General features: G+C 38.7%; 1 pseudogene; it reads right to left on the reverse strand.

Moving 5' to 3' along the window:
• Nucleotides 22,781–23,214, reverse strand: LOC102171289 (annotated as a pseudogene).

Below are 25,121 nucleotides of genomic sequence, written 5' to 3' on the forward strand. Positions count from 1 at the left end.
CCTTTCCCTTCTCCAGAGGATCTTTCTGACCCAGGAATCGAACCAGGTTCTCCTGCATTGCAGGTGGATTCTTTACCAACTGAGCTAAAGACATCCCTGGTGGCTTAGATGGTAAAGCATCTGGCCTACAATGTGGAAGAATTGGGTTCAATCCTTGGGTTGGAGAAGGAAATGGCAACCCACTCCAGTACTCTTGCCTGGAAAATCCCAGGGATGGAGAAGCCTGGTTGGTTACTGTCCATGAAGTCACAAAGAGTTGGACATGACTGAGAGACTTTACTTTCACTACAGACTCTTCACTTAAAACTTTTGAATCTCAATTCTGTTTTCAGTTCAGCATTCTTGTGCTCTCCTAATCCACAATTAGATAAATGAACCCAGAGCAAACACTTTATGAAACTTCACTATTGATAGATAATGTGTAGATTTTAGAACACAGTTTGCATAATCACCAGTTCCAAGGGATATACATTCAAAGGCTGTTTCAACGTTTTAAAGAGCTTGATTTTCCTGTTTTGTTTGTTTTTTTAACCTTACATAGAGAATTTTATTGCCAGGACTTCAGCTCTTCCCATCACCATTAGCTTGTTCTGATTCAGTACACAGAAAGTTTAGCCTTTTTTCTCTATTTGAACTTTCTAAGCAAGTTGAGCACTGAAGAATTGATGCTTTTTCTTGAGAGTCTCTTGGACTGCAAGGAGATCCAACCAGTCCATTCTAAAGGAGATCAGTCCTGGGTGTTCATTGGAAGGACTGATGCTGAAGCTAAAGCTCCAATACTTTGGCCACCTCATGCAAAGAGTTGACTCATTGGAAAAGACTCTGATGCTGGGAGGGATTGGGGGCAGGAGGAGAAGGGGACGACAGAGAATGAGATGGCTGGATGGCATCACTGACTCGATGGACATGAGTTTGAATGAACTCCGGGAGTTCGTGATGGACAGGGAGGCCTGGTGTGCTGCAATTCATAGGGTCGCAAAGAGTCAGACGCGACTGAACGACTGAACTGACCTGAACTGAACTGAAGAAGCAAACTTAAAACAGGTTTTGTGTTTTGTTTTTTTTTCAGTATTCAGCAACATTAAGCAGCCTATTTAGATTCACAAACCTCTGGTAACTCTTGGTTTTTGATCTCTTCCATCAGTCACATTTGAAGAGAAACACCTCCTTTCCAGCAACCCAAGTGATTTTTTCAGTTCCTTGAGACAGAATAATCAATATCTGTTGTCCTAACGAATTCTTTGCAGATCCTCCTCTTTTGTTGAGGCCTCTGATTTTCAGTCTTTTATTCTAAATGATTTGTTCCAAACCATTACAGTGTTTTGTGTTTCTCTCAAAGTCGAGATCAAGGTGACAAGGGCAATGACCTCCATTCAGGGGATAATGTCCACATCTGTTTATAACCCTTTCTCATAGACTGGGCATGTACTAACCCTTCTTAGCCCAAATCAGGGCCCTCTTACTGATATCTCTTCATCTAAAATTTTCTTTCAAAATAAAATTCATTTTGCTAATTAAAATGACTCAAACAGGTACAACAGGAATGGTACTGCTCATTGCTTCTCCTTTCTCCAGAACACCCACTATAAGCTGCTCCCCACCCCTACTCTCCCACCCCCACCCCAGTGCCCAGAGCTTTGCTGTGCCACTTCCACATCCTGTCAAGGTGTCCCTTTACCCTTCATTATCCCAGCCTTCTTACTTGCTCTGTTGGCTGTGTTCGGTTTTCTTATATTTTTATATTTTTTAATGTTCATTTTTTTCATTGTGTTCTTATTAAAAACATGAGCACACATGACCATTACAAAAATCAGAAAATGCAAACAGGCAAAACAATATAAAGAATAGCCAAGATGCCCGCTCACCTGCCCATCCGGAATCACCTGCTGATAATACACTGGTGTGTATCTCCTTTTATTTCCTTCAGGAGAAACATGCATTATTTTCTTCAAAAATGGGATTGTGTAATCCAGTATGTTTTATGACCTACTTTATTTAAAAATCCATCCATTGTTGGACAACTATGTTATACCAACTTTTCTCCATTATAAATAACAATCAGTAAGAAAAAATTCAAGGTGTAAGAAAAAATTAGTAAGAAAAAAATTCAAAAATTCAAGAAAGTAGAAAAAGAAATTAAGGAAACAATTCCATTTACCATTGCAATGAAAAGAATAAAATACTTAGGAATATATCTACCTAAAGAAACTAAAGACCTATATATAGAAAACTATAAAACACTGGTGAAAGAAATCAAAGAGGACACTAATAGATGGAGAAATATACCATGTTCATGGGTTGGAAGAACCAATATAGTGAAAATGAGTATACTACCCAAAGCAATTTATAGATTCAATGTAATCCCTATTAAGCTACCAATGGTATTTTTCACAGAGCTAGAACAAATAATTTCACAATTTGTATGGAAATACAAAAAACTTCGAGGCAAAAGCAATCTTGAGAAAGAAGAATGGAACTGGAGGAATCAACCTGCCTGACTTCAGGCTCTACTACAAAGCCACAGTCATCAAGACAGTATGGTACTGGCACAAAGACAGAAATATAGATCAATGGAACAAAATAGAAAGCCCAGAGATAAACCCATGCACCTATGGACACCTTATTTTGACAAAGGAGGCAAGAATATACAATAGATTAAAGACAATCTCTTTAACAAGTGGTGCTAGGAAAACTGGTCAACCACTTGTAAAAGAATGAAACTAGAACGCTTTCTAACACCATACACAAAGATAAACTAAAAATGGATTAAAGATCTAAATGTAAGACCAGAAACTATAAAACTCCTAGAGGAGAACATAGGCAAAACACTATCTGACATACATCACAGCAGGATTATCTATGACCCACCTCCCAAAATATTGGAAATAAAAGCAAAAATAAACAAATGGGACCTAATTAAAATTAAAAGCTTCTGCACAACAAAGGAAACTATAAGCAAGGTGAAAAGACAGCCTTCAGAATGGGAGAAAATAATGGCAAATGAAGCAACTGACAAACAACTAATCTCAAAAATATACAAGCAACTCCTGCAGCTCAATTCCAGAAAAATAAACAACCCAATCAAAAAATAGGCCAAAGAACTAAATAGATATTTCTCCAAAGAAGACATACAGATGGCTAACAAATACATGAAAAGATGCTCAACATCACTCATTATCAGAGAAATGCAAATCAAAACCACAATGAGGTACCATTTCACGCCAGTCAAAATTGCTGTCATCCAAAAGTCTACAAGCAATAAATGCTGGAGAAGGTGTAGAGGGTATGTTGGGTGTGATTCCCACCACACTGTTGGTGGGAATGCAAACTAGTACAGCCACTATGGACAACAGTGTGGAGATTCTTTAAAAAACTGGAAATAGAACTGCCTTATCACCCAGCAATCCCACTGCTGGGCATTCACACCGAGGAAACCAGAATTGAAAGAGACACGTGTATCCCAATGTTCATCGCAGCACTGTTTATAATAGCCAGGACATGGAAGCAACCTAGATGTCCATCAGCAGATGAATGGATAAGAAAGCTGTAGTACATATACACAATGGAGTATTACTCAGCCATTAAAAAGAATACATTTGAATCAGTTCTAATGAGGTGGATGAAACTGGAGCCTATTATACAGAGTGAAGTAAGCCAGAAAGAAAAACACCAATATAGTATACTAATGCATATATATGGAATTTAGAAAGATGGTAACGATAACCCTGTATACGAGACAGCAAGAGACACAGATGTATAGAACAGTCTTTTGGACTCTGTGGGAGAGGGAGAGGGTAGGATGATTTGGGAGAATGGCATTGAAACATGTATAATATCATATAAGAAACAAATCGCCAGTTTAGGTTCGATGTAGGATACAGGATGCTTAGGGCTGATGCACTGGGATGACCCAGAGAGATGGTATGGGGAGGGAGGTGGGAGGGGGGTTCAGGATTGGGAACACGTGTACACCCTTGGCGGATTCATGTTGATGTATGGCAAAACCAATACAGTATTGTAAAGTAAAAAAAAAAAAAAATTCAAGATGAAAACTACACAAATTCTGAACAGAAAAAAAAATGATTAATGTCACTTTAGAAGTTATCAGACTATCCCATGAAGCACCACAGTTACCCATACTAGAAAATCCTAGGCAAAGTTTTGCTTCATTTTCACCAATCTCCATTTCAACCTTGGGAGTGTCCCAGTTGATTTTCACTTTCTCTATGAGGCTTTCCCCAGATTTCCCAGTTAATACTGCTTCCTCTGTTTCCATAGAGTATGTTATGAGGTTGGGATGTTGGTCTCATCACATTCTGACTTGCTTGGTAGCTTTTTTTTTTTTTTCTTCTTCTATTCTCAGTTTAACTTCTCCAAGTTAGGGTATTTTGCATCTGGAAAGTGCTCAGTAAATAAATTAGTAAATAAAAATAAGGATCACATCTAATATTACTCAATATTACTCACTTTTGGTTTTGTAAAACATTTATTAATTTTTATTTATTTGGCTGCACTAGATTTTAGTTGCCATGCATGGAATCTTTGCTCTGACTTACAACATGTGGGATCTAGTTCCCTAACTAGGGACTGAACCTAGGTCCCCTGTATTGGGCGCATGGAGTCTTAGCCACTGGACCACCAGGGAAGTCCTCGGACTTTTTTTTTTCAGCTTTTTTCCTGACCCAGTTTCAATTCCCTTATATTCAGTTCAGTTCGGTCACTCAGCTCTGTCCAACTCTTTGTGACCCCAGCCCACCAGGCTTCCCTGTCCATCACCAACTCCTAAACCTTGCTCCAACTCATGACCATTGAGTCAGTGATGCCACCCAACCATCTCATCCTCTGTCATCCCCTTCTCCTCCTGCCTTCAATCTTACCCAGCATCACGTTTTTCCAATGAGTCAGCACCTCCCATCAGATGGCCAAAGTATTGGCGCTTCAGCTTCAGCATCAGTTCTTCTAATGAATATTCAGGACTGATTTCCTTTAGGATTGACTGGTTGGATCTCCTTGCAGTCCAAGAGACTCTCAAAAGTCTCCTCCAATACACAGTACAAAAGCATCAATTCTTTGGCTCTCAGCTTTCTTTATAGTCCAACTCTCACATCCATACATGACTTCTGGAAAAACCAAAGCTTTGACTATATGGACCTTTGTTGGCAAAGTAACGTCTCTGTTTTTTAATATGCTGTCTATGTTGTTCATAACTTTTCTTCCAAGGAGCAAGAGCCTTTTAATTTCATAGCTGCAATCACCATCTGCAATGATTTTGGAGCATAAGAAAATAAAGTCTGTCTCTGTTTTCATTGTTTCCCCATCTATTTGCCTGGAAGTGATGGGACCAGATGCCATGATCTTCGTTTCTTGAGTGTTGAGTTTTAAGCCAGCTCTTTCATTCTCCTGTTTCACCTTTATCAAGAGATTCTTTAGCTCCTCTTCACTTTCTGCCATAAGGGTGGTATCATCTACCTAGCTGAGGTTATTGATATTTCTCCTGGCAATCTTTACTCCAACTTGGCTTCACCCAGCTCAGCATTTCACATGATGTATTCTGCATAAAAGTTAAATAAACAGGGTGACAATATACAGCCTTGATATACCTCTTTCTCAATTTGGAACCAGTCTGTTTTTCCATGTCTAGTTCTAACTGCTGCTTCTTGACCTGCACACAGATTTCTCAGGAGGCAGGTCAGGTGGTCTGGTGTTCCCATATCTTTAAGAAATTTCCACAGTTTGTTGTGATCCACACAGTCAAAGGTTTTGGCGTATTCAACAAAACAGAATAGATGATTTTCTGAAATTTTCTTGCTTTTACTATGATCCAGTGGATGTTGGCAGTTTGATCTCTGGTTCCTCTGCATTTTCTAAATCCAGCTTGAACATCTAGCTGGATTCACTTACTGTTAAAACCTGGCTTAAAGAATTTTGAGCATTATTTTCTAGTATGTGAGATGAGTGCAATTGTGCGGTAGTTTGAACATTCTTTGGCAATTGCCCTTCTTTGGGGTTGGAATGAAAACTGACCTTTTCCAGCCCTGTGGCCACTGCTGAGTTTTCCAAATTTGCAGGCATATTGAGTGCAGCACTTTAACAGCATCATCTCTTAGGATTTGAAATAGCTCAACTGCAATTCCATCACCTCTACTAGTTTGTTTATAGTGATGCTTCCTAAGTCCCACTTGACTTCACATTCCCTTATATTGGGCATAGGTTACTGCATTTTTCAGATTAAGGTGATAAAGAACCAATTCAAATAAATTAGCTTAAGCAGAAGAGGTGTAATTTATTGCTTTCTGCAATTGGAAAGACTGGAAAGACACTTCAGGCATAGATAAATCCAGGGGTTCAAATGTTTCTCTCTCTTTCTTTCTCACATTTTCTATTTCTCCTTCCCTCTTGCCCTCCTTCTTTTTTTCTTTCATTTGCCCTTTATATCCCTTCCTCCAGCTAAATTTCCTTCTTGCCAAGATATTGTGGGCTGGGGTTGGGCATGGAGGGTTGGGACTACAAATCCACAGATAGCTCCAGGCCTACATCATTCGAGAAAGATTTCTTATCTTTCTCTCCCAGTGACTGCACATAAAATCCTGTATGTATGTAACAAGTCTGGCAATATGATTAGGGCAGGTATGAATCATATAACCATCTCTGTTGCAGGTGGTCCTGTGCACCATAACTGAAAAGTCCCCTAAACCTTCACAGAATGGTACAAAAATATAAAGATATTCATGTATTATTATTTGGAAGAGAAAAATATGACTAAAATTTGAGATGGTGTCAAGTAGCCCCACTTCACACTTACATCATTTTTTAAATAAATTCAGAGACTACAATCAACTTGCTTTCTAGTCAGGCTAGAATCTTAGCGTTTTATCCCACCTCTTCCACTTTATAAATGAGAAAATGGAATCTTATTCATTATCAGTAAACCAACTAGCATAGCAAAGGGCTTGCTTCACCATGCAGGGAGGAGTTAATTTGAGAATTGGGAAACCAACAATGGGTCTCAGCCACGGCACAGACTCCCCTATTACTGCTTTTTCAAATAACTTATTATAAAAAAAATAGTACTCTAAAAATAGTTTCCTTAACTATGAACATTCTATCTTGCGTTTCTATGGGAAAAGGTGAAAAATTCAATTCACATGGAAAGAAGTTGAAAATTCATAGCTATAAGCAATATGAGTAAATATATTTACCCTGTATGTACTTTATTCTCAAGATCCAAGTGGCTTGTGATTTGAAAAATTTAAAATCCCACTGATAGGGTGAAGATAAATTCTATATAAAGATCTGTGGAAATGTTTTAATAGCATGATACATTTCAGTGTCAACATTCATTTTTTAATCACCATTAACTATACTCAGGGCTTCCTTGGTGGCACAGATGGTAAAGAATCTTTCTGCAGTGTATAAGACCTGGGTGCAATCCCTGGGTCAGGAAGATCCCCTGGAGAACAGAATGACTACCCACTCCTGTATTCTTGCCTGGAAAACTCCATGGACAGAGCAGCCTAAAAGGCTACAGTTCATGGAGTCACAAAGCGTCGGACACACTGAGTGACTAACACTTTCACAAGTATTCTCAACAAAACAGAAATACATAGAAGTGGGAGATTTGTGAGAGTTAACTTTAGGAAAATGTTGAGAATGGGGAGGGTGAAAGAGTTGTTTTCTTTATCAAAAACTCCCCCACAGAGCATAATAGAAACATTTTTTGAAGTCCAAAGGAAAATTCAGATACAGGCACAAGGATAATACATATGCAAACACATTTACAACCCATTTCCTTTTTATTAGAGTGGGAAGGAGTGGGTTTGCAAAATGAAGTTGAATGAAGAATAAATTGCATTTCATTGCTTAAGGTTGACTGTATAGTATTTGTCAAGAAATTGGATTGACTGAGACCTTGAACAAAGCTGATATTTGATACTGAAGATGGTTTACATTTGAAATGTGGGCTGAAGTAACATTTTTAAATGGCTGGTGAATGGAATTGTTTCCTTAATTTCTTTTTCTACTTTCTCATTATTCGTGTATAGGAATGCAAGGGATTTCTGTGTGTTGATTTTATATCCTGCAACTTTACTATATTCATTGATTAGCTCTAGTAATTTTCTGGTGGAGTCTTTAGGGTTTTCCATGTAGAGGATCATGTCATCTGCAAACAGTGAGAGTTTTACTTCTTCTTTTCCAATTTGGATTCCTTTTATTTCTTTTTCTGCTCTGATTGCTGTGGCCAAAACTTCCAGAACTATGTTGAATAGTAGCGGTGAAAGTGGACACCCTTGTCTTGTTCCTGACTTTACGGGAAATGCTTTCAAGTTTTCACCATTGAGGATAATGTTTGCTGTGGGTTTGTCATATATTGCTTTTATTATGTTGAGGTATGTTCCTTCTATTCCTGCTTTCTGGAGAGTTTTTATCATAAATGGATGTTGAATTTTGTCAAAGGCCTTCTCTGCATCTATTGAGATAATCATATGGTTTTTATTTTTCAATTTGTTAATGTGGTGAATTACATTGATTGATTTGCGGATATTGAAGAATCCTTGCATCCCTGGGATAAAGCCCACTTGGTCATGGTGTATGATCTTTTTAATGTGTTGTTGGATTCTGATTGCTAGAATTTTGTTGAGGATTTTTGCATCTATGTTCATCAGTGATATTGGCCTGTAGTTTTCCTTTTTTGTGACATCTTTGTCAGGTTTTGGTATTAGGGTGATGGTGGCCTCATAGAATGAGTTTGGAAGTTTACCTTCCTCTGCAATTTTCTGGAAGAGTTTGAGGAGGATAGGTGTTAGCTCTTCTCGAAATTTTTGGTAGAATTCAGCTGTGAAGCCGTCTGGACCTGGGCTTTTGTTTGCTGGAAGATTTCTGATTACCGTTTCAATTTCTGTGCTTGTGATGGGTCTGTTAAGATTTTCTATTTCTTCCTGGTTCAGTTTTGGAAAATTGTACTTTTCTAAGAATTTGTCCACTTCTTCCACGTTGTCCATTTTATTGGCATACAACTGCTGATAGTAGTCTCTTATGATCCTTTGTATTTCTGTGTTGTCTGTTGTGATCTCTCCATTTTCATTTCTAATTTTATTGATTTGATTTTTCTCTCTTTGCTTCTTGATGAGTCTGGCTAATGGTTTGTCAATTTTATTTATCCTTTCAAAGAACCAGCTTTTGGCTTTGTTAATTTTTGCTATGGTCTCTTTTGTTTCTTTTGCATTTATTTCTGCCCTAATTTTTAAGATTTCTTTCCTTCTACTAACTCTGGGGTTCTCCAACTCTTCCTTTTCTAGTTGCTTTAGTTGCAGAGTTAGGTTATTTATTTGACTTTTTTCTTGTTTCTTGAGGTATGCCTGTATTGCTATGAACTTTCCTCTTAGCACTGCTTTTATAGTGTCCCACAGGTTTTGGGTTGTTGTGTTTTCATTTTCATTAGTTTCTATGCATATTTTGATTTCTTTTTTGATTTCTTCTGTGATTTGTTGGTTATTAAGAAGTGTGTTGTTCAACCTCCATATGTTGGAATTTTTAATAGTTTTTCTCCTGTAATTGAGATCTAATCTTAATGCATTATGGTCAGAAAAGATGCTTGGAATGATTTCGATTTTTTTGAATTTATCAAGTTTAGATTTATGGCCCAGGATGTGATCTATCCTGGAGAAGGTTCCATGAGCACTTGAAAAAAAAGTGAAATTCATTGTTTTGGGGTGAAATGTCCTATAGATATCAATGCAACGAAAAGAATAAAATACTTAGGAATATATCTACCTAAAGAAACTAAAGACCTATATATAGAAAACTATAAAACACTGATGAAAGAAATCAAAGAGGACACTAATAGATGGAGAAATATACCATGTTCATGGATCGGAAGAATCAATATAGTGAAAATGAGTATACTACCCAAAGCAATTTACAAATTTAATGCAATCCCTGTCAAGCTACCAGCCACATTTTTCACAGAACTAGAACAAATAATTTCAAGATTTGTATGGAAACACAAAAAACCTCGAATAGCCAAAGCAATCTTGAGAAAGAAGAATGGAACTGGAGGAATCAACTTGCCTGACTTCAGGCTCTACTACAAAGCCACAGTCATCAAGACAGTATGGTACTGGCACAAAGACAGACATATAGATCAATGGAACAAAATAGAAAGCCCAGAGATAAATCCACACACCATATGGACACCTTATCTTTGACAAAGGAGGCAAGAATATACAATGGAGTAAAGACAATCTCTTTAACAAGTGGTGCTGGGAAAACTGGTCAACCACTTGTAAAAGAATGAAACTAGATCACTTTCTAACACCTCACACAAAAATAAACTCAAAATGGATTAAAGATCTAAATGTAAGATCAGAAACTATAAAACTTCCTAGAGGAGAACATAGGCAAAACACTCTCAGACATAAATCACAGCAGGATCCTCTATGATCCACCTCCCAGAATTCTGGAAATAAAAGCAAAAATAAACAAATGGGATCTAATTAAAATTAAAAGCTTCTGCTACAACAAAGGAAAATATAAGCAAGGTGAAAAGACAGCCTTCCGAATGGGAGAAAATAATAGCAAATGAAGCAACTGACAAACAACTAATCTCAAAAATATACAAGTAACTTCTGCAGCTCAATTCCAGAAAAATAAACGACCCAATCAAAAAATGGGCCAAAGAACTAAATAGACATTTCTCCAAAGAAGACATACGGATGGCTAACAAACACATGAAAAGATGCTCAACATCACTCATTATTAGAGAAATGCAAATCAAAACCACAATGAGGTACCACTTCACACCAGTCAGAATGGCTGCGATCCAAAAATCTGCAAGCAATAAATGCTGGAGAGGGTGTGGAGAAAAGGGAACCCTCCTACACTGTTGGTGGGAATGCAAACTAGTACAGCCACTATGGAGAACAGTGTGGAGATTCCTAAAAAAAATTGCAAATAGAACTACCTTATGACCCAGCAATCCCACTGCTGTGCATACACACGGAGGAAACCAGAATTGAAAGAGACGCATGTACCCCAATGTTCATTGCAGCACTGTTTATAATAGCCAGGACATGGAAGCAACCTAGATGTCCATCAGCAGATGAATGGATAAGAAAGCTGTGGTACATATACACAATGGAGTATTACTCAGCCATGAAAAAGAATTCATTTGAATCAGTTCTGATGAGATGGATGAAACTGGAGCCAATTATACAGAGTGAAGTAAGCCAGAAAGAAAAACACCAATACAGTATACTAACACATATATATGGAATTTAGAAAGATGGCCATGACGACCCTGTATGCAAGACAGCAAAAAAGACACAGATGTGTATAACGGACTTTTGGACTCAGAGGGAGAGGGAGAGGGTGGGATGATTTGGGAGAATGGTATTCTAACATGTATACTATCATGTAAGAATTGAATCGCCAGTCTATGTCTGACGCAGGATACAGCATGCTTGGGGCTGGTGCATGGGGATAACCCAGAGAGATGTTATGGGGAGGAAGGTGGGAGGGGGGTTCATGTTTGGGAACGCATGTAAGAATTAAAGATTTTAAAATTTAAAAAATAAAAAACTAAAAAAAATAAAAATTAAAAATTAATAAATAAATAAATAAAAATAAACTAAATTAGTTAAAAAAAAAAAGAGATCAAACTACCAACATCTACTGGATCATAGAAAAAGCAAGGGAATTCCAGAAAAACATCTACTTCTGCTTCATTTACTGTGCTAAAGCCTTTGACTCTGTGGATCACAACAAATTGTAGAAAATTCTTCAATAGATGGGACTACCAGACCACCTTACCTGCTTCCTGAGAACCCTGTATGCAGGTCAAGAAGCAACAGTTCCATACGTGAAACAATGGACTGGTTCAAAATTGGGAAAGGAATAAGTCAAGGCTGTATATTGTTCTATAAAATAAATAAATTTATATTTTTAAAAAGGCTGTATTTTGGCACTATACTTATTTAACTTCTGTGCAGGGTACATGCAAAATGCCAGGCTGAATGAAGTAGAAACTGGAATCAAGATTGCTGGGAAACTCTAGAAACTAGCGAAGGGCAGAGAATCCTGGCATGCTGCAGTCCATGGGGTCAGAAAGAGTCAGATACACTTAATGACTGAACATCGGAGGTTGGATGGGTAGAACCTGCTGAAGTATTGACTATGAGACTGAAGAAGAGGGAGCAGTGAAGACTGACTCTCGGTTTCCTGCATGAGCAATGCAGTCAAGTGTAGGGATAGGCACAGTAATTGAGTGTAAGTGACAGAAGAAGTGGGATTGAGGAAGTTATGTGACGAATTTGCTGTTTCATATGGACAGTTTGAGATAACCGTGAGACATTCCACTGGGACTGCCAATCAAAAACTTCTCCAATATGAGTCACAGTTTCAGAAACTGATTTGGATAATATAATTTGAGAGTTTTCTGTTTATGAGATGTTATTTAAAGGATAAATATCTATGAAGTGCAGTGACCAAAAATGCCCAGAACATTCTTGAAAAAAAAAAAAAAAAACAAACAAACAAATTTACAGGACACAAACTGTCTGATTTCAAGTTACTACAGAGCAGCTGTCATCAAGATAACATGGTATTGGCATAAGGATAGAGGCAGAGATCAATGGAATATAATTGAGAATTCAGAAATAAATAACTAATTTATAGTCAACCGGTATTTGAAAAGAGTGCCAAGAAAATTCAGTGAGGTAAATTTGTCTTTTCAACAAACAATGATGTAACAATTGGATCAAAGTGAAAGTGAAAGTCACTCAACTCTTTGCGACCCCATGGGCTCTAGTCCATGGACTTTTCCAGGCCAGAATACTGGAGTGGGTAGCCTTTCCCTTCTCCAGGGGATCTTCCCAATCCAGAGATCAAACCCAGGTCTCCTGCATTGTAGGCAGATTCTTCACCAGCTGAGCCATAAGGGAAGCCTGTCATGTGCAAAAGGGTGAACCCGTAACTGTAACTCACAATACACATGAAAATTAATTCAAAAGGGATCAGTCTAAGACCATTGTTACCATTGTTTCCCCATCTATTTGCCATGAAGTGATGGGACTGGAAGCCATGATCTTAGTTTTTTGAATGTTGAGTTTTAATTCAGCTTTTTCACTCTTCTCTTTCACTTTCATCAAGAGGATCTTTAGTCCCTCATCTCTTTCTGCCATAGAGTGGTGTCATCTGCATATCTTAGGTTGTTGATATTTCTCCTGGCAATCTTAACTTTGGCTTGTGATTCACCCAGCCTGGCATTTTGCATGATGTACCCAGCATATAAGTTAAATAAGCAGGGTGACAATATACAGCCTTGACATATTCCAACTTCCAAACCAAACGTCATACTTACTTGTCACCATATCCACTCTTAAAACCTTAATCCAGGCAACATTGTCTCCTAGATTACTAATTAGTGAGTGTCCCTGATTTTTCCCTGAAGGTCCATTTTCTACACAGTGATAATTTAATAAGAAAGATTTTTTAGTCTCTTTCTTGAGTTTTCACTTAAATGAAATCTCAAATCTTTCACATGATGTATGAGGGGTGTTTCAAATCACCCCTCATGATTTGAACCCACCTATCTTTCCCACCTCATCTTCTGATGTCTCCCGTTGCTTACAGGTTCCAGCCATACCAGCTTTCTCTTAGGTTTTCAAACAAGACTACCTTCTTCCTGGTTTGAGGTCCTTGCACATGCTGCCTCCTCTGATTAAAGCGTTCCTCACACAACTGTGACTCTACATTCCATAGATAGCTCCTTTGACCCATCTGTTCTTGACTTAAGTATCATCTCCTAAGAGAACTTTGGTGACTGTATGTCTAAATTATTTTATCTTTTTTCACTGCCACATAGCTGTTGCTTTCAACACATTTATTACACTTTATAAGTATTGTTTATATGCTTGGTTATTGTCTGTCTTTCTCAATAAGTTGTAAGATCTATGCAAGAAGCAACCATGTCTGTTCTTTTTACCATTGTATCCTCAATGCTAAGCACACAATAAGCGCTCATTAAATCGGTACTTGAATCTCTCATTTTTACCCAATAAAAAGTAATATTAGGGAACAGCTTCATAATTCTTAGAATAAGCCCAGCACTGTTACATACCCTCTATGTGGAGCAATTTATTTAAAACTCACAAGAAACTTATGAGGTGAATTCTATTATTCCATTTTTAAAGGAAATCAGGTAGGTTACATAGAAGGTAAGTAACTTCCTCGATGTCACCCAGACAAGGCATTGAGCAAGCTTAGAGTTAGAAAGAAAGGTCTCCGGCTCTCTCACCTATGTCTGTAACCCCTGTGCCACACTGATGTACATCCAGAAGGCATGAGAGGGAACTTTGGGTTAGAGTTAGGGAGTTGATATCTTCTCCTAGTCTTGTCTTTGCATGCAAACTTGGCAAGAATAGATGGAGCAATTAGTATGAGGATCTCAAATAATTCTGAGTTAAAAAATGGCACCTTGTTGAATGTCTTCCTTTTTGAGATTCAGAGATAAAGGAGTATTCTGGGATGGGAGCAGTTCAGTTCAGTTCAGTTCAGTCACTCAGTCATGTCCGACTCTTTGCGACCCCATGAATTGCAGCACATCAGGCCTCCCTGTCCATCACCAACTCCCGGAGTTCACTCAGACTCACGTCCAACGAGTCAGTGATGCCATCCAGCCAACTCATCCTCTGTCGTCCCATTCTCCTCCTGCCCCCAATCCCTCCCAGCAGCAGAGTCTTTTCCAATGAGTCAACTCTTCACATGAGGTGGCCAAAGTACTGGAATTTCAGGTTCAGCATCATTCTCTCCAAAGAAATCCCAGGGTTGATCTCCTTCAGAATGGACTGGTTGGATCTCCTTGTAGTCCAAGGGACTCTCAAGAGTCTTCTCCAACACCACACTTCAAAAGCATCAATTCTTCAGGGCTCAGCCTTCTTCACAGTCCACCTCTCACATCCATACATGACTACTGGAAAAACCATAGCCTTGACTAGATGGACCTTAGTCGGCAAAGTAATGTCTCTGCTTTTGAATATACTATCTAGGTTGCTCATAACTTTTCTTCCAAGGAGGAAGCATCTTTTAATTTCATGGCTGATTTTGGAGCCCCCAAAAATAAAGTCTGCCACTGTTTCCACTGTTTCCCCATCTATTTCCCCTGAAGTGATGGGACCGGATGCCATGATCTTCGTTTTCTGAAAGTTGAGCTTTAAGCCAACTTTTTCACTCTCCTCTTTCACTTACATCAAAAGGCTTTTGAGTTCCTCTTCACTTTCTGCCATAAGGGTGGTGTCATCTGCATATCTGAGGTTATTGATATTTCTCCCAGCAATCTTGATTCCAGCTTGTGTTTCTTCCAGTCCAGCGTTTATCATGATGTACTCTGCATATAAGTTAAATAGGCAGGCTGACAATATACAGCCTTGACATACTCCTTTTCCTATTTGGAACCAGTCTGTTGTTCCATGTCCGGTTCTAACTGTTGCTTCCTGACCTGCATACAGATTTCTCAAGAGGCAGGTCAGGTGGTTTGGTATTCCCATCTCTTTCAGAATTTTCTACAATTTATTGTGATCCACACAGTCAAAGGCTTTGGCATAGTCAATAAAGCAGAAATAGATGTTTTTCTGGAACTCTCTTGCCTTTTTGATGATCCAGCAGATGTTGGCAATTTGATCTCTGGTTCCTCTGCCTTTTTGAAAACTAGCTTGAACATCAGGAAGTTCATGGTTCACATATTATTGAGGCCTGGCTTGGAGAATTTTGAGCAAAACTTTACTAGCATGTGAGATGAGTGCAATTGTTCGGTAGTTTGAGCATTCTTTGTCAATGCCTTTCTTTGGGATTGGAATGAAAACTGACCTTTTCCAGTCCTGTGACCACTGCTGAGTTTTCCAAATTTGCTGGCATATTGAGTGCAGCACTTTCAGAGTGTCATCTTTCAGGATTTGAAATAGCTCTACTGGAATTCCATCACCTCCACTAGCTTTGTTCCTAGTGATGCTTTCTAAGGCCCACTTGACTTCACATTCCAGGATGTCTGGCTCTAGATAAGTGATCACACCATCGTGATTATCCGGGTCGTGAAGATCTTTTTTTGTACAGTTCTTCTGTGTATTTTTGCCACCTCTTTTTAATATCTTCTGCTTCTGTTAGGTCCATACCATTTCTGTCCTTTATCGAGCCCATCTTTGCATGAAATGTTCCCTTGGTGTCTCTAATTTTCTTGAAGAAATCTCTACTCTTTCCCATTCTGTTGTTTTCCTCTATTTCTTTGCATTGATTGCTGAAGAAGGCTTTCTTACCTCTTCTTGCTATTCTTTGGAACTCTGCATTCAGATGCTTATATCTTTCCTTTTCTCCTTTGCTTTTAGCTTCTCTTCTTTTCACAGCTATTTGTAAGGCCTCCCCAGACAGCCATTTTGCTTTTTTGCATTTCTTTTCCATGGGGATGGTCTTGATCCCTGTCTCCTGTACAATGTCATGAACCTCATTCCATAGTTCATCAGGCACTCTATCTGTCAGATCTAGGCCCTTAAATCTATTTCTCACTTCCACTGTATAATCATAAGGGATTTGATTTAGGTCATACCTAAATGGTGTAGTGGTTTTCCCTTTCTTCAATTTAAGTCTAAATTTGGCAATAAGGAGTTCATGATCTGAGCCACACCCAGCTCCCAGTCTTGGTTTTGCTGACTGTATAGAGCTTCTCCATCTTTGGCTGCTAAGAATATAATCAATCTGATTTCGGTGTTGACCATCTGGTGATGTCCATGTGTAGAGTCTTCTCTTGTGTTGTTGGAAGAGGGTGTTTGCTATGACCAGTGCATTTTCTTGGCAAAACTCTATTAGTCTTTGCCCTGCTTCATTCTGCATTCCAAGGCCAAATTTGCCTGTTACTCCAGGTGTTTCTTGACTTCCTACTTCGCACGTGCCTCCTAAAAGTAGAATAGCAAGGACAAGGAGGATAGCCAGGACCTCAAAGTAAAATATCCTTGAGGAAGTTAGCAGTCTAGGCTGGTGACCTCGGATCATAAAACAAAGGTGGGTGGTTGAAACAGTAAGGTCTTTCAGGTGCAGCTATTGGTCCTAGGAGAAAATGACTAAACCCAGGAGTATGTGAACATGAGAGTTTCAGATGGATCAAAATGACAGTGAGATATCATCTCATACCTGTTAGGATGGCTTTTCACAATTGTTGGTAAAGATGTAGAGAAAAGGAAAACCTGTTGGTGGGAATGTAAGCTGATAGTCATTATGGGAAAGGTATGACAGTTTCTCAAAAAGTTAAACACTGTACTACCATATCATCCAGGAATCCCACTCCTGGATATATAACTGAATGAGTTAAAATCAGTATCTCAGAGGGATAGCTGCATACTCATGTTCACTGAAGCATTATTCACAATAGCCAAGATAAGGAAATAACCAAAGTGCCTATCTTGGATGGATGGATAAAGAAGCTGTGATATATATTTGAATATTTTCATCCAAGAGAAAGAAGTAATGTCTGCTATATGTGACAACATGGATGGATGCTGAAGGTGTTATGCTAAGTGAGATAAGTCAGACAGAGGACAAACACTGTAGAATATCACTTTTGACTCAGAACTTGTAAAAACAGAGGGGAGAATAGAAGTTATAAGGAGCTAGAGATAGGGAAACTGGGGAGAAATTGTTTTAAGGGTAAAAAACTTATGACCAGTAGGTAAGTTCTAGAGAGTTAATACACAACATAGTGATTATAGTCAACACTATTGTATTGTATATTGTATGTATTGTATACATACTATTGTATGTATTTGTACAATACTGTAAAAATTTCAACATTACTAAGAAACTAAATCTTAACTGCTCTCAAAGTTGTATTATAAGTTTCAACATTACAAAAAAAACTAAATCTTAATTGTTCTCAATGCACACAAAAAGTGATAAATATGTAACATGGAAGAAGTGTTAGCTAATACTACTATAGTAATCCTATTGCAATACACAAATTACCAAACCAACATATTGTGCACCTTACATTTACAGTGTTATGTGTCAATTATATCTCAATTTAAATATATATAAACATAGTTGAGGAGAAGGCAATGGCACCCCACTCCAGTACTCTTGCCTGGGAAATCCCATGGACGGAGGAGCCTGGTGGGCTGCAGTCCATGGGGTCGCTAAGAGTCGGACATGACTGAGTGACTTCACTTTCACTTTTCACTTTCATGCATTGGAGAAGGAAATGGCAACCCACTCCAGTGTTCTTGCCTGGAGAATCCCAGAGATGGGGGAGCCTGGTGGGCTGCCGTCTATGGGGTTGAATAGAGTCGGATACGACTGAAGCGACTTAGTAGTAGTAAACATAGTTGAAGTGGGAAGTCACACACTGGGCCGGGATAGGGCCCAGGGCACTGGATACATACTATGCACTGGATAGGCCTTAACCTTCGTAATATCATCTGGCTCCCGTAGCGTGCACACATACACACACACGCATACACAGAGTTCCCTGACATTTCAGGATGTGTTCAGAATTTCTTGGTGGTTTGCGGGCTTAGAATATTACTGTTTTTCCTGTGTTCAAAGTATGTTCTGGTTTAAGTGTGGCTTCTTGACAATCAGCTTGCTCTTTCTTTTAGTCTCACTAAACCCCATGTGTGGTGGGCCTACCAGAATTCTGTGCTCCTGGGGCACTGTAGATGTTAACAGAATGGCAAGGAATGGTGGTAGACCACATGTCACAGGTATCTCTCCTGCCTATTAGAGTTACTAAAATGTACCAAGATAAAATTACTAAGGCTTTTAACAGAGCACTGGCAGGCCACTGAACTGAGCTCAGGGACGTGTGAGTGTGGAGTAGTGTGCCGTAGTGCTACGCCCAGGTCATCAGCGAGTCACGGGCGCTTAACTCCACAGGCCTGGATGAGACCACCCATGAGGAAATAGAAAAAACAAGCGGTCTCAGACATAAGCACTGTGTTAGTTCAACATTTTGAGATTGATCTGAGAAAAGAGTCCATAAAGGAGAGACTGAGAAACCAGCCAGGAAGGTCGGAGGTCACGATATGAAGAACTACCTGGCCATAAGGCTCTTACAGTATGTTCTGGGACTCTCATTCAGTGACAGAATAAACAGGATGACATTGATGGGTGAAGGTCTCACTACTGAGATTCTGGTATAACTACCAGTACTGTGGGGTGGGTAGGCAGAGGTGAGTCATTTAATTGAAGTGGACTGGGATATTAGGGCTCTCATGGAGAAACACAGCAACATTCAAGCTTTTTTTTTCTTTTTGCTGTTGTTTTTTAATTGAAGTGCAGTTGATTTACAATATGGTGTTAGTTTTAAGTATACAGCAAAATAATTCAATTATATATAACTGAATTATATACATAATTTTTCTTTCAGCTTATTTTTCATTATAGTTTATTAAAATATATTGAATATTGCTCCCTGTGTTATCCAGTAAACACTTGCTTATCTATTTTATGTATAGTAATCTGTTAATCTCATACTCCTAATTTATCTCTCACACTCCTTTCCCCTTCGGTAACTATAAGTTTGTTTTCTATATCTTCTGTTTTACAGATCCATTTGTATTATATTTTAGATTCTACATTTAATATCATATTTATCTTATTTCATTTAGTATGATAATCTCTAGGCCCATCCATGTTGCTGCAAATGATAACTCTTCATTCTTTTTTATGCCAAGTATTCCATTGTATATATGTACCTCTTCTTTATCTGTTCATCTATTGACAGACTGCTTCCATGTCTTGGCTGTTATAAACAGTGCTGCTATATGCATTGGAGTGCTCATATCTTTTTAGAGTTTTCATCTTTTCCAGATATATGCCCAGGAGCGCGATTTCTGGTTCAAACAGTAGCCCTATTTTTAGTTTTTAAAGGAACCTCCATAGTGGCTGCACCAATTTACATTCTCCACCAACAGTGTGGGAAGGCTCCCATTCTCCATACCCTTTTCAGCACTTATTTGTAGACATTTTGATGATTAGCAATCCTGACAGGTGTGAAGTGATACCTCATTGTGGCTTTGATTTGCATTTGAAAGCAAGTTTTAAATAGACTTCAGGTTCACAGAGAGAGACTCTCAAGGAAATTTTGGTTAGGTGCCGCTATTTGGGACTATTGCTACTGGTGCTGTGGCAGCAGGTGTATGTTTTTGTGTTTTTTCCCTTGAGGTAAGAAAACAAACTACCTGGTAGGTGATGGCAGCTGCTTAGAGCAGTAACCCTGCCAAGTGGGCCATAACCCTGGACATTCCTAGCGTATATTTTGGAATGCAATTTCTCACCTGACCCAAAAAGAAGAGTTACAATTGTCCCAGAATACCAATTTGGCTTTCTTTTTACAACTGGGCTCAGTATCCTGCACTGAGCCCGGTGGACTAAGGAACTGGGTGTCTGTGAGCGTGTGCTGCCCTATGCTTGGCATGGCTCCTCCGTCACTTGTTGGGCTCCTCTCCTTCCTCTGGAGTGGCCTGGACTGGTTGGTCCGTATCATCAACCATGCCACAAACCCTGGAAATGCGCACCATGTCATTTCCTCCTGACTGCAGAGAGCAGTGCTGGTGGAGGTGTGTCTGCTCAGGGCATCACAGGGCGGCAACAACAGCGCAGGTGAGGCTGGAGATCTTGGTGTGTCAGGGGAACACGGGCTGAAGGGGCGGTTTGGGTGGATGTTGTGGTGAAAGCAGCTTGGGGCTCCCATGGTGTAGAAAGACAATGTTTCCTGGCTTTAGACAGTGAGTTGCTTAGGATCTCTTAAAATCAGCATTACTGAAGTACAACTTGTAAGTCATAAAACACAATACCATGTTTTTTGGTATATGAATTGTAAACTTAGTCGCTGTTCCAGTTTTGGAACATTTGTCATCATTGTATAACGTCCCTTCAGTGTCCCTTTCCTGTCAATTCCCATTTTCTTACCCAGCCCCTGGCAGCCTCTGAATTGCTTTCTGCTGAAGATTTATCTTCTCTGATAAAAGGAAACTTATATGTGAGCTTCTATGTCTGGCTTCTTTCACTTAGCATATTTTTGAGGTTCATCTTTATTGTTTCAGTGTAAGTGCTTCTTTTTTAGTGATGATGGCCCAAGGAACTCCAGAGGTTAGAGATGGGGGTTGTACAAAGCTGTATAGGAATAAGACCATTCTCACTGACCTAGGGAGGATTTTTGCTAACAAAACAGATAAAGAAAATGGTAACATTGGTCCTGATGTCTCAAGGACAGTGGTGATGATGATCAAAGCTGAGAAGTTAAAGAGCGAGCTAAATTCTAGTTAAATTCTGTGGTTCATTCAGATGTTACTTGACCTGTGTTGAGCTTATTTGTATCTACATCCACCCTGTTCACACTCCAGAGTTTTAGAATGGCAATACTGGAGGGCTATAATAACTTCTATTTTAAAAAAGTTAGATACTTTATTTGGGGAGGTATCTGGTAAAACTGAAGCAGGTAAGAATCCGGGCTCCTTGGAGAAACGGCTGACTTGCAGGGCTGGGGCACATAAAGTATAAGATGAGCCTGGATCATCTCATGCCAGAAGTAAGAAAGGCTCAAGAACATTAGAATCACGTCAGGGACACAGGCACCAGACTGCGGACAGGTCAGTCCCAGGCAATTTTACCATCATAGTAAGTGATGATAGGAATGCACTGTACAATAAAATAAAAGTGTCCATACTAATATAAATAAATGAATAAATAATTAATGGAGAAAGGACAGCTGTATCAGTAGGTCTCTTAACAACTGCCAAAAGAATAATGAAATTATAAAAAAAAAATCATTTGCCTTTCACCATAGTAATACTTGATTCAGACAAGAAAAATCAACATATGCTAAAACCAATAGGTAAAAGTGTGTTAAAGAACAAGGTATTAACATGGTTTCAAGGTATCTCCCCATAAAATACTTATAAATTGCTCACTAATTTATAAGTTTCAAATACAAATTAACTTCAGAGTTTGTAGTTTTTCCAGTAGTTGTGTATCAATGTGAATGTTAGACCATAAAGAAAGCTGAGTGCTGATGAAGTGATACTTTTGAACTGTGATTGTTGGAGAAGACTCTTAAGAGTCCCTTGGACAGCAAGGAGATCTAACCAGTCAACTAAAGGAAATCAGTCCTGAACATTCACTGGAAGGACTGATGCTGAAGCTGAAACTCCAATACTTTGGTCACTTAATGTGAAGAACTGACTCATTGGAAAAGACCCTGATGGAGCGAAAGATTGAAGACAGGAAGAGGAAGGGGACCAGAGGATGAAACGATTGGAATGCATCACCAACTCAATGGACATGAGTTTGAGCAAGCAATGTGAGTTGGTGATGGACAGGGAAGCCTGGTGTGCTGCACCCCATGGGGTCACAAAGAGTCGGACACGAATGAGTGATTGAACTGGAGAGTTTGAAAAAAGCTGGATAACGTATTTTTACAAGTGATGAAAGCTACCATGACTAGGCATAGGACAAATTCATATCATGTGTTTTCTGATAAGGTCATGAGAAGTACACAGTATTTATTTTTTTGAAGTGTTCCAACCAAAAATAACACAACTTGGGGAAAATTAAACAAACTCAAACTATGGGATTTTCTATAAAGTAACTGCCTTATACTTTTGAGACTACTATTTTTTTTTAACTAGTTCACACTTTATATGAATTTCTTTCATTTTTAGCTGTGCCAGGATCCCATCCAGGTGGTATGCATTCTTTATGGTGAAGTGTTAACATATCAAATTATTCATTCATAAATCTGGTATACTTTCCATATTTAATTATAGAAAATTCATGTTGCTTTTGAAATTTACCTGCCTTCCCATCACATACAAAAAATCCCAAGAGTTTCAATTCTTTTTTCTTTTGTATCCAAAATGTGTTTATTGGGATGGCTTCCCATTCATCTTGATAGAGGATACTTTTAGTGCTGCTTCAGCGTAAAGGAGCATCCTTCTGCAAGCTTTGCTTTTCCTCTTGTAGGCTGGCAGAGGACAGTAGAGCAGCCAATACACAAAACTACTGTGTGTATACATGGCTAAAGATTGCGGTGATTTTATAGCATCCTGGGCATTTCACATCCATGAAATAGCAATTAGGACTCTGCATCAGGCACTTTTTCTTGTGTTTCCTCTTCTCTTCTGGAAAGAGGTGGAGATTCTCTGCTAGAGGCATGTTCTCATGCGGAGCTCGTCACTGCCAGAAAGGCAATTCTTTACAAAAAAAAAAAAAAAAAAAAAAAACAACAACACAAAAACTGTAATGTTATGTCTATGTGCAAAAATATAAAGGATATTGTGATTGTAGGTTAACAATTGCATGTTAAGATTTATTTTGTCTGCATGTTTTTACTGACTTATTTCCTATTTCAGTTCAGTTGCTCAGTCATGTCCGACTCTGAGACCCTGTGGACTGCAGCACACCAGGCTTCCCTGTCCCATCACCAACTCCCAGAGCTTGCTCAAACTCATGTCTATCGAGTTGGTGATGTCATCTAACCATCTCATCCTCTGTTGTTGCCTTTTTCTCCTGCCTTCAATCTTTCGCAGCATCAAGGTCTTTTCCAGTGAGTCAGGTGGCCTAAGTATTGGAGCTTCAGCTTCAGTATCAGTCCTTCCACAGAATATTCAGGACTGATTTCCTTTAGGATTGACAGATTTCCTATTTCAAGACAAGTATGAATCTACTGCATGAAGACATGACTCAGTTTCTTAAAAATTTAATTATTGACTACTGCCTGTATCTTTGGTAATTCTGTTCAAAAAAATAAAGATAAGGAATAGGCTTTGTTTGTGGGGATTCAAGTCTAATGGACCACATACACTCACATGCACGCAACAGAGGTCTCCGTGAGAAATGAAGGCCAGGAGATTTTGATGGTTAAGACTGTGATCACTGAAATGAGCAACTCAACTTCAGACCCTAACTCTGCTCTCACTTTGCAGCCTTACCTTGGGCAGGTGATTCACTTGTCTTAAAGTTCTATAAAATGAGGAAGGAATTCTACCTCAGGACTGTTATACAGAATAGTGATATCTAAGGCATAAGAAGCAATTAGTATAATCCTGATATGTAATAGTAAGTTCTCATAAATTATGTTGACTGTGATAAATACTTACCTGAAAACCTTATAATACACAAATGAGCTGGGGAATACCTAACCCTACGGAGAGCAAAGAAAATCAGATTATATGAACCTCTTATTTAGGGATCTGAGCCACAGTTTACTTCTTTCTGATAGCCCTACTCACAGTGGCTGCCATCCACATTTTCTCTCCCCAATTCAGAAATCTCACTCTGAATACAAGAGTATACTCCTACTTCTAAATTAAGGCATGTGTCCTCACAAACACTTTCTTCAAATTCAAAGAAAGCAATGTGCTTGAAACACTGTAAACTTGCCAAAAATCTGAATGGCAATGATAATAAAGGAAAATACAGACTACATGATTAAAAAAAAAATGGTATTGGGGGAAACAGTAGGAGCACAGAGGTTGCTTGAGCAGTAGAAAGAGACTGATGAATCATTTTCCTTCGTGATACAGGCTCACCACCCACAGCCGTAAAAATACATTCTACAAAATCAAAGCCACTATCCTTCCTTAGTCAATACCTGTCTTCCTTCCTATAAAGCTCTCTCTCTCTCATAATCCCTATAAACTTTGCACAGAATACAAGCTCACTCATAACCAACCCACCTTACTAGTTGTGTTTGCCACTATAGAATATCATAGTAGTTCAAAAACATTTATAGAGCATGTAACATAAATATCCATATTACTATCTATGCAAAATGTTATAGAGTTTATAAAGATGATTAAGATGATACAGTTTGACCTACAGTTAATTCAGAGGTCAGCATATTATGGCCTGAGGGTCAAATCTGGCCATAACATCTGGTTACATGTTGTCTGTGATTGTTTTACTCATACAACAGAGTATGAGTTATGACCAAGATCATATGCTTTTCAAAGCTGAAGATATTTATTGTTTTGGCTGTTTACAGAAAATGTCTGCCAACCTCTGTAACAGGAGATGCAACTACGATAAAAATGCCTTACTGTACTGAGTGCCAATTAAAAAGCTACAAATTAAGAATTCAGAGT

Source organism: Capra hircus, chromosome 24 (genome assembly GCF_001704415.2).
Source record: "Capra hircus breed San Clemente chromosome 24, ASM170441v1, whole genome shotgun sequence".
NCBI lineage: Eukaryota > Metazoa > Chordata > Mammalia > Artiodactyla > Bovidae > Capra > Capra hircus.